Genomic DNA, 13,463 nt, shown 5'->3' with positions numbered 1-13,463 from the left:
CTGGCCTTGAAGATCCTTCGGCAGGGTTATTACTGGCCGACTCTGTCCAAAGACTCGATCTCATATGTAAAAAAGTGCGACAAGTGTTAGCGGTTCACCGCGGTTGCGCGAGCTCCTCCGACCGAGCTAAAAATGATTTCGTCTCCCTGGCCCTTCGCCATTTGGGGGATAGATCTAATAGGCGCCCTGCCCACAGGAAAGGGTGGGGTCTGTTACGCCGTGGTAGCCATTGACTACTTCACCAAGTGGGCCGAAGCAGAGCCGTTGGCGACAATAACATCGAAAAAGGTGCTAGACTTCATGGTTAAAAGCATCATATGTCGATTTGGCCTACCTAAAAAGATCGTCTCCGACAATGGCACTCAATTTGACAGCAATCTGTTCACCGAATTTTGCGAAAGGCACGGAATTGTGAAAAGCTTCTCGTCCGTGGCCTATCCCCAGGCGAACGGCCAGGTCGAGGCTGTCAATAAAACTCTGAAGGCAAGCCTCAAGAAGAGGCTAGATGAGGCAAAGGGGATCTGGCCAGAACAGCTCCCCCAAGTTCTGTGGGCCTATAGGACCTCACATCGGACTCCCACGGGTCACACTCCTTTCTCCCTAACCTTTGGAAGTGAAGCAGTCCTCCCCGTGGAGGTGAGGGTCCTGTCACACAGGGTCCGGTCCTACGACCAAGACGGGAACCACGAGCTCCTATGCCACTCCTTAGACTTAGTGGATGAAAGGCGAGAGGATTCACAACTCCAGCTCGCCCATTATCAACAGAAAATCACTCGCTACTTCAACACTAAGGTCAAAAGACGTGCCTTTAGCGTCGGTGATTTGGTCTTGAGGAGAGTTTTCCTGGCCGGGAAAGATCCCAAAGATGGGGTTTTGGGACCAAGCTGGGAAGGACCATACCAGGTCATCGAAGTCATCAAAGAGGGAACTTATAAGTTAGCTCGACTTGGTGGAGGGGCGGTCCCGCGGACTTGGAATGCTATCCACCTAAAGAAATATTATCAATGAGCCATTTGTAAGGCCTAGAAGGTCACCTTCCATGTATAAATAAAAATCAAGTGTTTCTCGTTATTTTCAAGTGTAATTTTAAAGTAACAACGAAAGACCCTTTCCCAGTTACTTGGGGGGCATATGGTACCTGGATATAACCAGGTCTCCTTAACGACTTAGGTGTTAATTTTTATCTACGGATAAGAGTTATCACAAACTAAGTCCTATCCTGGTCTTAACCAGGTCACAAAACTTAGAAGTTAACTAAAATTTGTTGACCGTGGTTCTTCTTTAAAGAGCCCGGGATACGGATAAAAGTTGACGCGAACTAAGTTTTTCAAAATAAGTTCCTGGTCTTAACCAGGTCACAAAACTTAGAAGTTAACTAAAATTTGTTGACCGTGGTTCTTCTTTAAAGAGCTCGGGATACGGATAAAAGTTGACGCGAACTAAGTTTTTCAAAATAAGTTCCTGGTCTTAACCAGGTGACAAAACTTAGAAGTTAACTAAAATTTGTTGACCGTGGTTCTTCTTTAAAGAGCCCGGGATACGGATAAAAGTTGACGCGAACTAAGTTTTTCAAAATAAGTTCCTGGTCTTAACCAGGTCACAAAACTTAGAAGTTAACTAAAATTTGTTGACCGTGGTTCTTCTTTAAAGAGCCCGGGATACGGATAAAAGTTGACGCGAACTAAGTTTTTCAAAATAAGTTCCTGGTCTTAACCAGGTCACAAAATTTAGAAGTTAACTAAAATTTGTTGACCATGGTTCTTCTTTAAAGAGCCCGGGATACGGATAAAAGTTGACGCGAACTAAGTTTTTCAAAATAAGTTCCTGGTCTTAACCAGGTCAGAAAACTTAGAAGTGAACTAAAATTTGTTGAACGCGGATCTTCTTTAAAGAGCCCGGGATACGGATAAAGTTAACTCGAACTAAGTTCATAAAAATAAAGAGATGAATTGTAACCAAATGCATAAAAATATATATGTCAAACTAGCTGAGCAAATTGTCTCGAGGCGGAAACGCCTCACATAAAAAAGAGAATTACAATAGAAAGAGTTCAAAATACTTAAACGAGAAGTGTCCTAAGCCCCATCAGTTGGCCCTTTGGAGGTCGCGGTCTCATCCTGCTCCGCCGCGACAGAGGCCTCTCCAGTCTCCGATGGAGGAACCTCCTTATTTAGGCGGGCTTGAAGCTGCGGCAACAAGAATGCCCAGAGGTCCGGCGGCATGAAAGAAAAGTCCGCGTCCGGATTGTGGGACCAGCAGTGATAGAACAGGTCTTGTAAGGACTGCTCCGATACGACCCGCTTGTCTTTCAGGGCGGCCTGGGAGGCCTGGGCTTCGGCCTTCGCTGCCTCAAGATCTGTCCGCGATGCGGCCAGGGAGTTTTTAAGCTCTTGGTTCTCGGAGCGGATCTTCTCTAGCTCGGCTTTAGAGGCCGCCAGCGCGTCTCTCGCCTCTTGAGACTCCTGGAGGGTGGTCTGGCGATCAGCTTCCAAACCCTCGAGCTGGGCCTTGGTCCTAACAATGCCTCTGTATGCGGCAGCAATGCCCTGCAAGAAAAGAATGATAAATTAACAAACTGGAAGGAAAAAGGCGGCGTGTGAGTGTTAAAGCCTTAAAAGAAGGGGGCACTTTACCGTTAAGGTCATGTCCATCGCAGACTCTATAACTCGGACCGGGCTCGTTGTTTCGATGGCCCGGAGCTCCTTCTCCCTGATATTGTAGAAATGGCTGACGGCGTAGCTAGCCGACTCATACACTGTACCCCGGAATGCTTTGGGCATCTTCTCCAGAGCCCGGGGGTCGACCGGGATACGCACATCCGGGGCTGCCGCGTCCAGATTCCCGACCTCTATTACCCCGTCCTGGGCGGCTAGTGGAGATCGTTGGGGTGGCGGGTGCATGAGCCCTGTCCTGGCAACAGGGAGGTTCGCCCCCGCGACCTGGGATGGCGGGGCTTTCTCCTTCTCCTTAGCCGGGGATTTGGTGGAGGCCCCAGCCGAGCTCTTGGACTCGCGAAGCCTCTTTAACCTCGGCCCTGCTGGGGGATTCCCACCGAACACAACGCCCCGCAGACTATTCCCGGGCTGAGACATCTCTTCTGCTAAGAACAAAAAACATGGTTATTACAAGGTAGCAATCATGCAGAAATAAAGACAAAAGGTTCAAAGGCAATAAGAAAGCAAATACTAAGGGAGCCCTACCCCCCGAGCTGGAAGAGCCTAGGACGATTATCTCGCGAACTGGCGAAGGTTCTAGGTGCGGTTCTGACTCGGGGCTGGACTCTTCTACGTACTGCCTAATCCCCGGAGCATAGATGCCCCTCTGGAGCGCAGGCCACGTGCGTAAGTTGGTCCCGTACTCCTCAAAAGGACCGACCTAAAGGCTAGGGTATTATCTACTACTACGGTACCCTTAGGCCGACTCTCTTGGTTGTCCAGCACGAGCTGGTCAACGCAATGGAGCAAGAGCGTGTCCAGGTCCGGATTCCTTGAGTGACGATGGATGAGCTGCCTAGGGTTGAACCTAACCAACCGGGGGTCTGTAGTGGCCCTATGTACGTTCTTAAATAAGTAAGAGTTACCTTGACCGGAAGGACCCGCGGCTGCTCCGGATTGGGCCCTCTCCTCGCTCATCCCCTGGGCGACCTCCAAGGTCCTCTTCCTGTTCATCACCAGAGGAACTTCCTCACCTTCTTCCTCGCCTTCGTCGTCTGCGACCTCCTCCGCGACGATCGGTCTGTTGTCGCGAGCTTGGGGAGGCCCCCGGGGCCTTTTCAAATTCAAAGTCTGATTTGGGAAAATCAGCTTGCAGAATACCATCGTCTCGTCCGTTACGAGCGCGCGGTAGTCTTTCTCACTGGGGGGCAAGTTCGCCAGTGTATCGTATTGACCCCCGAGGGTCACAGACTTTTCGGTCCTCGCGTAGATGGCTGCAAGGTTGGTTGAAGTCAGAAGTGGAATAAGGGAAGAGCTAAAATAAGATAACCTTTAAAAGGCGAGCTAAATCAAGGATCACTTACGAGGATGGTTGAAATAGTGATGATCACAGTTTCGGAACCCAGTTGACATGAAAAACTGGTCTTTGAAGTCGTTTGGATGGCTCGGCAGCTCGATCACTGCTGCTGTGTTAGGGAAGCGGGTTAAGTAATAGAACCCGTCGCCTCGCCCCCGCTGGTCCGGGCTGGCTTTGAGGCAAAAGAAATATAGAATATCAGCAGGAGTGGGGACCTCCCACTCATGCTTTTGGAACAAATACCTCAATCCCGCCAGCAGACGGTATGAGTTGGGGGGGAGCTGAAATGGGGCCAACCCCACATAGTTCAAAAAATCAGCAAAATACTGATCCAGGGGGAGGAAGGCCCCTGCCTTGAAGTGTTCACCGCTCCAGGCCGCGAACGACTCGTCGAGCGGCGTGCAGCTCCGCTCCCCATCTGCAGCAGGTCGGGCGATCACGGAGGTCATCCCCAGAGGAATGTTGTGGTTGTGGAAGATTTTGGTGATCTTTGCCTGGTCGGTTATCTTCGAGACGATTCTCTCCGCCTCGAAAAATGCGTCAGGGGCTACCTCGGCTTGCTTCTCCACCGCCGGCCCAAAGTGAGGAATTGGCGAGCTGGTCACCACCGCCTTTCCTTTATCCTGCTGGGAGGACGAACTTCCCACATTCTTCTGTGGCAGATTTCTCTTTGGAGCCATCTGGTCGCCTATCGAACAAAAGAAAACACTTTAGAAAAGGTGACCCAAGCAGGAGAGTGAAGCAAGTATTAAGTACACGAGCTGAGGTAAGCCCAGCCCGTGGAGAGTGGTGCCACGCATTCCAAGGAACACGCACCTATGCCCTCAACAGATCCCAGATTACTCGGAATTCGTGTGTCAGAGGGCTCAGAGTAAAAAATTGCCTTGGGGGGAAAGTTTCAACAGGCAAGGTGTGGCAAAAACGCTTTTAAGGCGTATTCCCTAAGCTACCCGGTTTTTGCACCCAAAATTCCTAAGGATCCTACCCAGAAATTGTTCCTAAGAGAGAACCATGGAACCCATATTCTAAGACGATGTCCCATGGCAAGTGTGCCCTAATCTAAGAAGGGCTGTCACCCTCCATATCCGCGCGACCCAGAAAACCTCTGCATGTGGCTACAGTAAATTTTTTTACCTAAGCTACAGTGGCATGCTTTCAAAAATAAACAGGGACAGAAGACTTACAGTATATGGTTAGATGGTGAGCGAGGTTGCTGCGCTGGTAGGAGCTTCGTTGGCACAGTGGTCTCCAAGGCTTTGAAGGAACTCGTACGCTTAAGCTTCGTGAACGGAGAAGATGAGAGCAATGGAAATGAGGGTTTTGTTCTTCGGAAGGTCAAAGAGAAAAGAAGGAAATTTGAGAGGTTTTGAATGGTAAGGTGGCCCGTGCGTGGGATGACCACCCCCTTTTATACAAGGGAAGGATCACGTGCAAAAGGCTCTTGGGAGACCCTCCACTCGAAATGTGAAACGACGGCTGGATAGTAGGCTAGGCCATTTAATGCGGTTCTCGTAGAGTGTACCGTCGCCACCCACGGCGTTCCACGTATCAGACGCCTGTGAAAAGCATGGAATACGAAGGGTTGTGGGGGAAGTCTAAAAGCCCCTACTATGGTCTCCCATATCTGACGTCATGGACCACGAGCAAGAGCTTGGGGGGCAGATGTACGCCCTGGTTTTCACGCGGGCTGTTTAGCAGGACGAGCCTCGGACTAAACATGATTTAGTCCGAGGCTCCCACAGGCCAGAGGCTCTATTTCCAGGACGGGCCCTTTCTAGCTCGAGGGGGTCCTGTTTCCAGCTCGTGCTTGTTGCACCAGGAGCTGGGAATAACATCCGGCGACCACGGACGGATAAGCTCGGGTTATGGATTGCTCCGGTAGTGAGCTTCTCAGGAAGCTCTGACCCTATGGGAAGTCAACACGCAAGATAAACGTGCATATTCCTGCCATCACGTGTCCGATATCCCCCTGACTTCTCGGACACGCAGCAGGAACGTGCGTATTCAAACACCCACAGACGAGTTGGGCCGTGCGGCCCATTATCTCCTTCCATACTGATTAGACCACACTTGTGTGTCAGGTTTAGGAATTAATCATGAATATCACAGACTTGATATGACAAATGGTAAGGTCACGGGATGACCTCCCTACCAACTTCCAGGTGCCTTCTCCTATAAATATGGAGACCCTGGGAGTTGATAGGGGTTGGAAAAATAGTCTTTTAAGAACTATATACTTTGTAAACCAAATATCCAAAGAATATCAATAATATTGACTAGTGGAGTAGAAGGATTTTAACCTTCGAACCACTTAAAAACGTGTCTTGAGTCACCTAGTTCTTTCCTCAAAGATTTCATATCTGTGACGGTTCTACTTTTAGTACTAATCTCTTTCTCTTCTTCTCTTAATTATCTGTTGCCGAAGAACCGCGTCAACAGAATCGAATAGTGTATTTGCCTGTTTTATTTTGAGATGACTAAATTTGTCAAGCACTTTCTTGACATAATGGGTTATACTCAATATAAAACCCACACTATTTCTTCTAAATTTGATACCTAGAATGGTATTGACCTCTCTAATGTCTTTCATTTTGAAGTTAGAATATAGAAACATGTTTGTTTCTATTATTACTCTAATTTCATTATTCAAATCAACATATTATCTACATAAAGACACACTAGTATGATATAGTCATCACAAGTCTTAGAATATAAGCACTTGTCCGCATTTTTGTGTTTAAACCCATTTTAAACAATGAATTTATCAAACTTCACATGCCATTGTTTTGGAGCTTGTTTCAAACCATATAATGATTTTACAAGTATACACACTTTATGTTCATTTCCTTGAAGAACAAAACCCTTTAGTTGTTCCACATGAACCTCATCTTCGAGATCTCCATTTAGGAATGTCGTTTAGACATCCATTTGGTGAATATAAAGATTATATATCGATTATAAGGCAAATAACAATCCAAAAGAAGTGTTTCTTGCTTCTGGTTCATATGTGTCAAAGTAACATATTTCCTCCTTTTGTTTGAATCCCTTGGCTACTAGTCTAGCGTTAAAGATTTGTATGGTGCCATCGGTATAACATTTTCTTCTAAATACCAATATGCACCCAATTTGTTTAGAGCCTTTTGGAAGGTCAAGAAATTCCCTAGTGTGAGTAGACATAATTTAATCTAGTTCGTCATTTATTTCCTCCTTCCAAAAAGCAATGTGTCTTGAGGACATAACTTCTTTGAAAGTGTTGGGATAATCTTCTAATTGAAGTAATGTTTGATATAGTGTCTCTACATGAGAGGACTTCCTTGAAAATTATTGCCAAATAACTTCCTCATTATATTTTTTCTATAAGATATAGTGTCTCTACTTGAGACCACTTCTTACTTGATCCCAAGTCCTTGAGCCTTTGACTTCTTCTAGACAATAGAGGTTGCTCATCAACTATTTTAGGAGTCTCCTTTTGTGGCTCTCTAATTTGAATAGGTTCCTTTGATTTGTTGTCATCACATGATATGTTTTTAAATAACTCAACGTTTATTGATTCAATTATGACATTAGACTCCATGTCTAACAATCCATAAGCTTTGTTATTTGAAGCATAGCCTACAAATGCACATTTATAGCACTTGGACCTAACTTGGTCCTTTTAGGATTCGTGCTCTTGCAATAAGCAAGACACCCCACACTTTAACATAACCTATTTTTGGTTTCCATCCTTTCCATAATTCATATCGAGATATATTGTTTTTCTTCATGAGAATACGATTCAAAATATGACATGTGGATAACAAGGCTCCCCCTCCCCCCCCAAAAGTAAAATTCAATTTTGAATGTAATAGCATAACATTATTCATCTCAAGAAATGTTATATTTTTCCTTTCTGCTATACCCTTTTGTTGTGAAGTATATGGGGCAGTACATTCATGTATTATTCCATTCTCTTAACAAAATATGTTGAAATCATTTTAAAAGTGTTCACCACCCTTATCACTTCTAAGCACTTTTATTTTTGTTTCTAATTGATTTTCAACTTCCTCTTTATAAGCTTTAACATATTAAATGCTTCATCTTTGTTCTTAAGAAAATATGCATATGTGAACCTAGAGTATTCATCTATGAAAGTAATGAAATATCTACTTCCTCCTTGAAACCACACAAATATACCAACACTGATTTTGAGCAAAGTAAACAATTTTCATAATTTAAAAGGTCTCAAAAATCCATATATTTTTTATTTTTAAACATAATGTGTGGACATACTAAATTTATTTACATTTTGAACTAAAAAGTCTTACAGTGAACAAAAAGAGTTTAAACATAATTAAGAATAACATTTCAAAAGTACAGACTCCCTAGATGGCGGGCCACATGTACATCCTTGCAAGCAGACCCCGACGTTCATTGTCCAAGCATATATTTTCCTTTACCTACAAGATGAACAACTAGGTAAACAATAATGCTTTGTAAAATTGATCTGACAAAACATAGAAGAATATATCAAAAAGAACCAATGACGAAGTCATTGTTCGCATAACAGATATCATAACACACTTAGGGTTCCAGATAAATCCTGGACCTAATCAAACAATTCAAGAACGCCTAAGGATCCTAGTGATATCACAATACCTTAAGCAGAAACAAATAAACATAAATTGTAATGTCCCAAATTTTCTAATAAGGCTTAGTGCCTTGATTAGTGTGCCTGGAGGGCATAATTGGATTTTTATGTGTTAAAATGGTTTAATTGTGATTATATATGTGATTATGTGCACTATATGAGTTATATTATGATATGAATTCTTATGCATGTTTAAGTCTATTAAATGTGCTTATAGGCCCGTTTCTGTTAAAAATAACATTTTCGTAATTTTGACCCGCCAAGGGTATATTTGTAATTATATATGTTTTATGTGTGAGACAATATTATTGTGTGGATATATTTGAGATATTCGGCATGATTCAGTCCTTTTGAACCAAGTAGCGGAAAATTCAAAATCGGGGAAATAATACCCAAGTCGGGGTGAGCCTAGGGGTATTTTGGGTAATATTGTGAATTATCGGGGATTATTGGAGAATGAGTTACATTTGGGGGAAAATATTGGTATTTTGAGGATTAGTGGAATTAGTTAGGAATTGTAAGTGAAATTTGAGGTTTAGTGGGTGCATTGGTGTCAAATGGCATTTGTGCTCTTAGTGGACTTTGCTGGGAGACATAATAGGAATGGGAAATTAGGTATTTTTCCCTTATGCAGTTAAGACTTTGCTAAGTCTTAAGTTGTCCTCACACTCACATTCTCAGCACAACTCTCTCCCTTTTTCTCCACTAGTTTCTCTCATGTCTAACTCACCCAAAGTTGAAGAAAATTGAGGATTTAAAGGGATATTGAGCAGTAGGAGAAGGATTAGGGAGTAGCCAGGGCTAGGAATCTAATTGGGAACTTGAAAGTTGGGGCGAGTTGGTAATATAATATTTTAAAAGTCTTCCTTTTTTCTTTCTTTTTATATATCCTAGGAGGTAAATACAATTCTTGATGATTTTAAGTTTTCCTTTTGTGTTCATGGAAAATCTTTAGATTCTTAATTTGGGTGTGGTTTCAGGGTTTTTGTTGCTGGTTTACTTAGTATTTAACTTGTTAGAAATACTTTGGTTGACAAAATTGGTTGGATTACTATTTTGGGGGTGGTTTGAATTGGTTTGCGATTTCTGAAATCACATGAATACTGGGTTTTTAGGTTGGCGCCGCGTCGCTTGGTTAGAGTGTTGTGACTCATTTTAAGGTTCTTGAGGCAGGGGTTTCCCTCGGATCGCGTTAGCACAACGAATCTTAGTGGGCTATGCCACAACACAAAATGGGAAAAATTTGTAGGCTAGCTCGTTGTTAAGTATAACACTGCGGCCCTTAGTGGTGGTTGTCGCGGCGCAAAATACTTTGGAATTTTTGGAGGCCTCTCAGCCTACTGTGGGGCCACAACGTAGTTAGGAGGTGCTGCGATGCAAAATGGGAATTTTAGAAGATGTTGGTTTGTGTTTGGGAAACCAAACCTAAGGGCTCGGGAATGATTCCGTACTTTGTTTAGTAGAATCTGAGGTCTTGAGGGCTAGGGCTTGGTATTAAAGCCAACCATTGATTCAGTTCTTGATGAATGTTCGTTAATGTGTTGTCTCAGGGTTTCTGATAGGCTCGAAAATAAAGGGATCATGCTCAACGTTCGCCTTGCATTATCACTCAGTACTTGAGGTAAGAAAACTAACATTTGCATCATGTGTAGGGCATGCACCCCAATTATAGGGCATGGGGATGACCGTGTCATAAAGCTGTTTAAATTTAATGTCTACTTTGTATAAACCTATGTTGTTATAACTGTTTGTACTGATTGATTGTGATCACGATCGCTCAGTCGTGAGGCCGTTATTAGCATTGCATGTGTAATGTATGCCGTAGTGGTAGGGCCATTACATGGGTCTGATATCCGCCGTAGTGGCGGGGCCATTGTGGGGGTGCGATATCCACCCACTTGACAAGAATCGTATAAGTTTATGTGAACCTGCTGTGATTATAAAGATGTAGCACATGTTAATGTGTATCTGGATTTCATTTTTATCTCTTTGGGTTTTCTTGCTGAGCCTTGGCTCTCGAGTGCTTCGTGGTATAGGTAAGGACAAAGGAAAGTTGGACTAACCATGAGTTGGAGAGCTATATAGGTGACGTGTACATACTTAACCTGCTCGGCCACAACAATCGAGATACTTTTGAGGAGCAGGGGTCATTAGTTTAAATTTGTCGATTAGGTCAACTAAATCTGTAATATTTATAAACCTGCATTTTATTTAGAAACTTTTTGGATCCCTTGTAATTATTCAATCCTCTTAAGGAAAAGTTCAACTTATTGACCAAAATTTTTAATACCTAAACTATCCTTTAACCTTAATTACACTTCTGATTCCCAATGACTAGCTTAACAAATTAAGCATTATTTTTTACACATGGTGTAACTGTCTTGGTTTAGAAGGACGTTACAACTTGGTATCAGAGTTGCCAAGGTTTATGGGTTCCTGAAGATTGGCTGGGCCTGTACACTCGCCGCTAAAGATAAGCTCGACACAAGGTTTGGTAACTAATGATTTTATTATGTGTTTAATTATTTAAATGAAGTATATATGCCTTATATGCATGCTTGATTAGGGAGCATGAGCTATATGGATAGGGCCTTTCTCTTGACTGCTAGGTGAATATGAAAATAAATGCTTGTTAATGTTGTTGATGTATGTGAAATGTCAATTAGCATTTTGGTTGTGAGTGTTACTGATTGGTTCAGTTATGGACCGTGGGGTAGGTTTTGGAATCTTTTATCATTACTTGATGGGCCGAGTAGTTGATTGTAGATATACTTTGAGATTTATGCCTCCAAGGTGATCAAATAGACTAGTCGACACTAAAATCCAGGCTAGAGATGATAACCAGGGTAAAAACCCTCCACCAGCTCCTAAGAACTGATAGTAGATGTTTGCTAAAATGCAAGCCAGACTGCAGAGATACGAGGATGAGATTAGACTTCTGAGATAGCACGTTCCATTAGGGAATGTTGAACCAGTTCTGCCACCAGTAGTGGTACAAGTTTTGGGACAGCTAGAAGTTAAAAACAAATGGGAGCCTCTTTATGAGCGGTTCATAAATCAGCACCCTCCTCCTTTTGAGGGAGGTCCAGAACCACTAGGAGATGAACAGTGGATGAGTATGACCACCTCGATCCTGGACTTTATGAGGTTGGTAGGTAATGAGAGAGTGGTCTGTTCCACGTCCATGTTTCAAGAGGATGCCCAAGACTCGGGATGTGACTACACTGAGCTGGGAGAAGTTCAAAGACTTATTTAATGAGAAATACTACAATGATGCAGTCAAAGACGCAAAGGCAGATGAGTTCAATAATCTAGTTCAGGTAACATGTCAGTAACAGAGTACACTTTGAAGTTCAACATATTAGCCAAATTTTCTTCGAATTTAGTACAAACAAACGTAATGAGGAAGGAAAGGTTCGTTCGCGGCTGAATGCAATGATAGCCCAGGATGTCAAGATCACCTCTGTACCTGGAAAGATGACTTAGGCTTAGGCAGTGGAGAAGGACCTTACGACTGAAGGTGCAGAGAACAAGATCTGGTGCAAGAGCGTCACCAGGCAAGATACAAGGAGTGTGGTACATCCCTTTTACAGGATCTGGTAGGGGCGGAGGCCCTAGTGACCAAAAGAAGAAGACCTTAGACACTCTTATAACTACTAGTGCAGATAAGAGAGTTAGGGGTGCTCAGGGTGGCAATGAGGTCTAGAGAATTAATCCAATATGTGCTAGGTGTAGGGGACGCCATTTAGGAGAAGATTTTTCTAAGGCATGCTTTCTTTGCAGGGTAGTGGGACACTTCAAGAGAAATTTCCTCAACTGAAGAAAGAGGAACAAAAGATAGACGATAGTTTGACTCTAGCCTAAGTGTTCACACTGACCCAGTTAGAGAGAGGCTGAGGCTATTCCCTCGGTAGTGACAAGTCAGATTTCTAGGGCTGGCTCTACTAAAATTGTATTGATTGATTCTAGTGCTACACATTCGTTTGTTTCTAGTAGAGTGATAGATAGACTGTGTAGGCCTTGTGATTTTTTTACTGTAGGGTTTGGGACCTTATTGCCTACTAGGGAGTTAATAGTCTCTAGGAGATGGATTAGATCTTTGCTAGTATAAATGGATAGTAGAGAGTTGTCAGTAGACCTTATTGAGCTAGCTATGGAGGACTTTGATATGATTTTGGGCATGGATTGGTTATCCAAGTATGGGGAAACCATAGATGGTAAAAGGAGGATGGTGACCTTTAAGCCCGAGGGAGAGGACCCATTTGTGTTTGTGGGCGCAATGAATGGGCCTCGCATTCCTATGATCTAGGCACTTAAGGCTAGAGACCTATTCCAAGGAGGTTGCATAGAATTCCTAGCGAGCGTAGTAGATACCACCAGGGATGTGCCTGTTGGGTCGGCAAAGACCATATTGGTCTATGAGATTTTAGATGTGTTCCAAGAGGACCTACTAGGATTACCACTGCAACGGGAGATTGAGTTTGTCATAGAGTTGGCGCTAGGGACAGAACCTTTATTCAGGGCACCATATAGAATGGCTGTGGAAAAATTGAAGGAGTTGATGGTACAATTACAAGGGTTACTAGATTTGGGATTCATTAGAACCAGCTTCTCACCGTTGGGTGCGCCAGTGTTGTTTATTAAGAATGAAGATGGGACATTGAGGATGTGTATCCATTACAGGGAGTTGAGAAAGCTAACTATCAAGAACAAGTACCCGCTCCCAAAGATTGATGACCAGTTTGATTAGTTATAGGGTAAGACAACATTCTCCAAGATTGATCTTCAATCTGGTTATCACCAACTGAGGACCAAAGGTGAGGAT

This window comes from Humulus lupulus, chromosome 9 (genome assembly GCF_963169125.1).
Source record: "Humulus lupulus chromosome 9, drHumLupu1.1, whole genome shotgun sequence".
Lineage (NCBI taxonomy): Eukaryota > Viridiplantae > Streptophyta > Magnoliopsida > Rosales > Cannabaceae > Humulus > Humulus lupulus.
Note: the sequence above shows the minus strand (reverse complement) of the source record.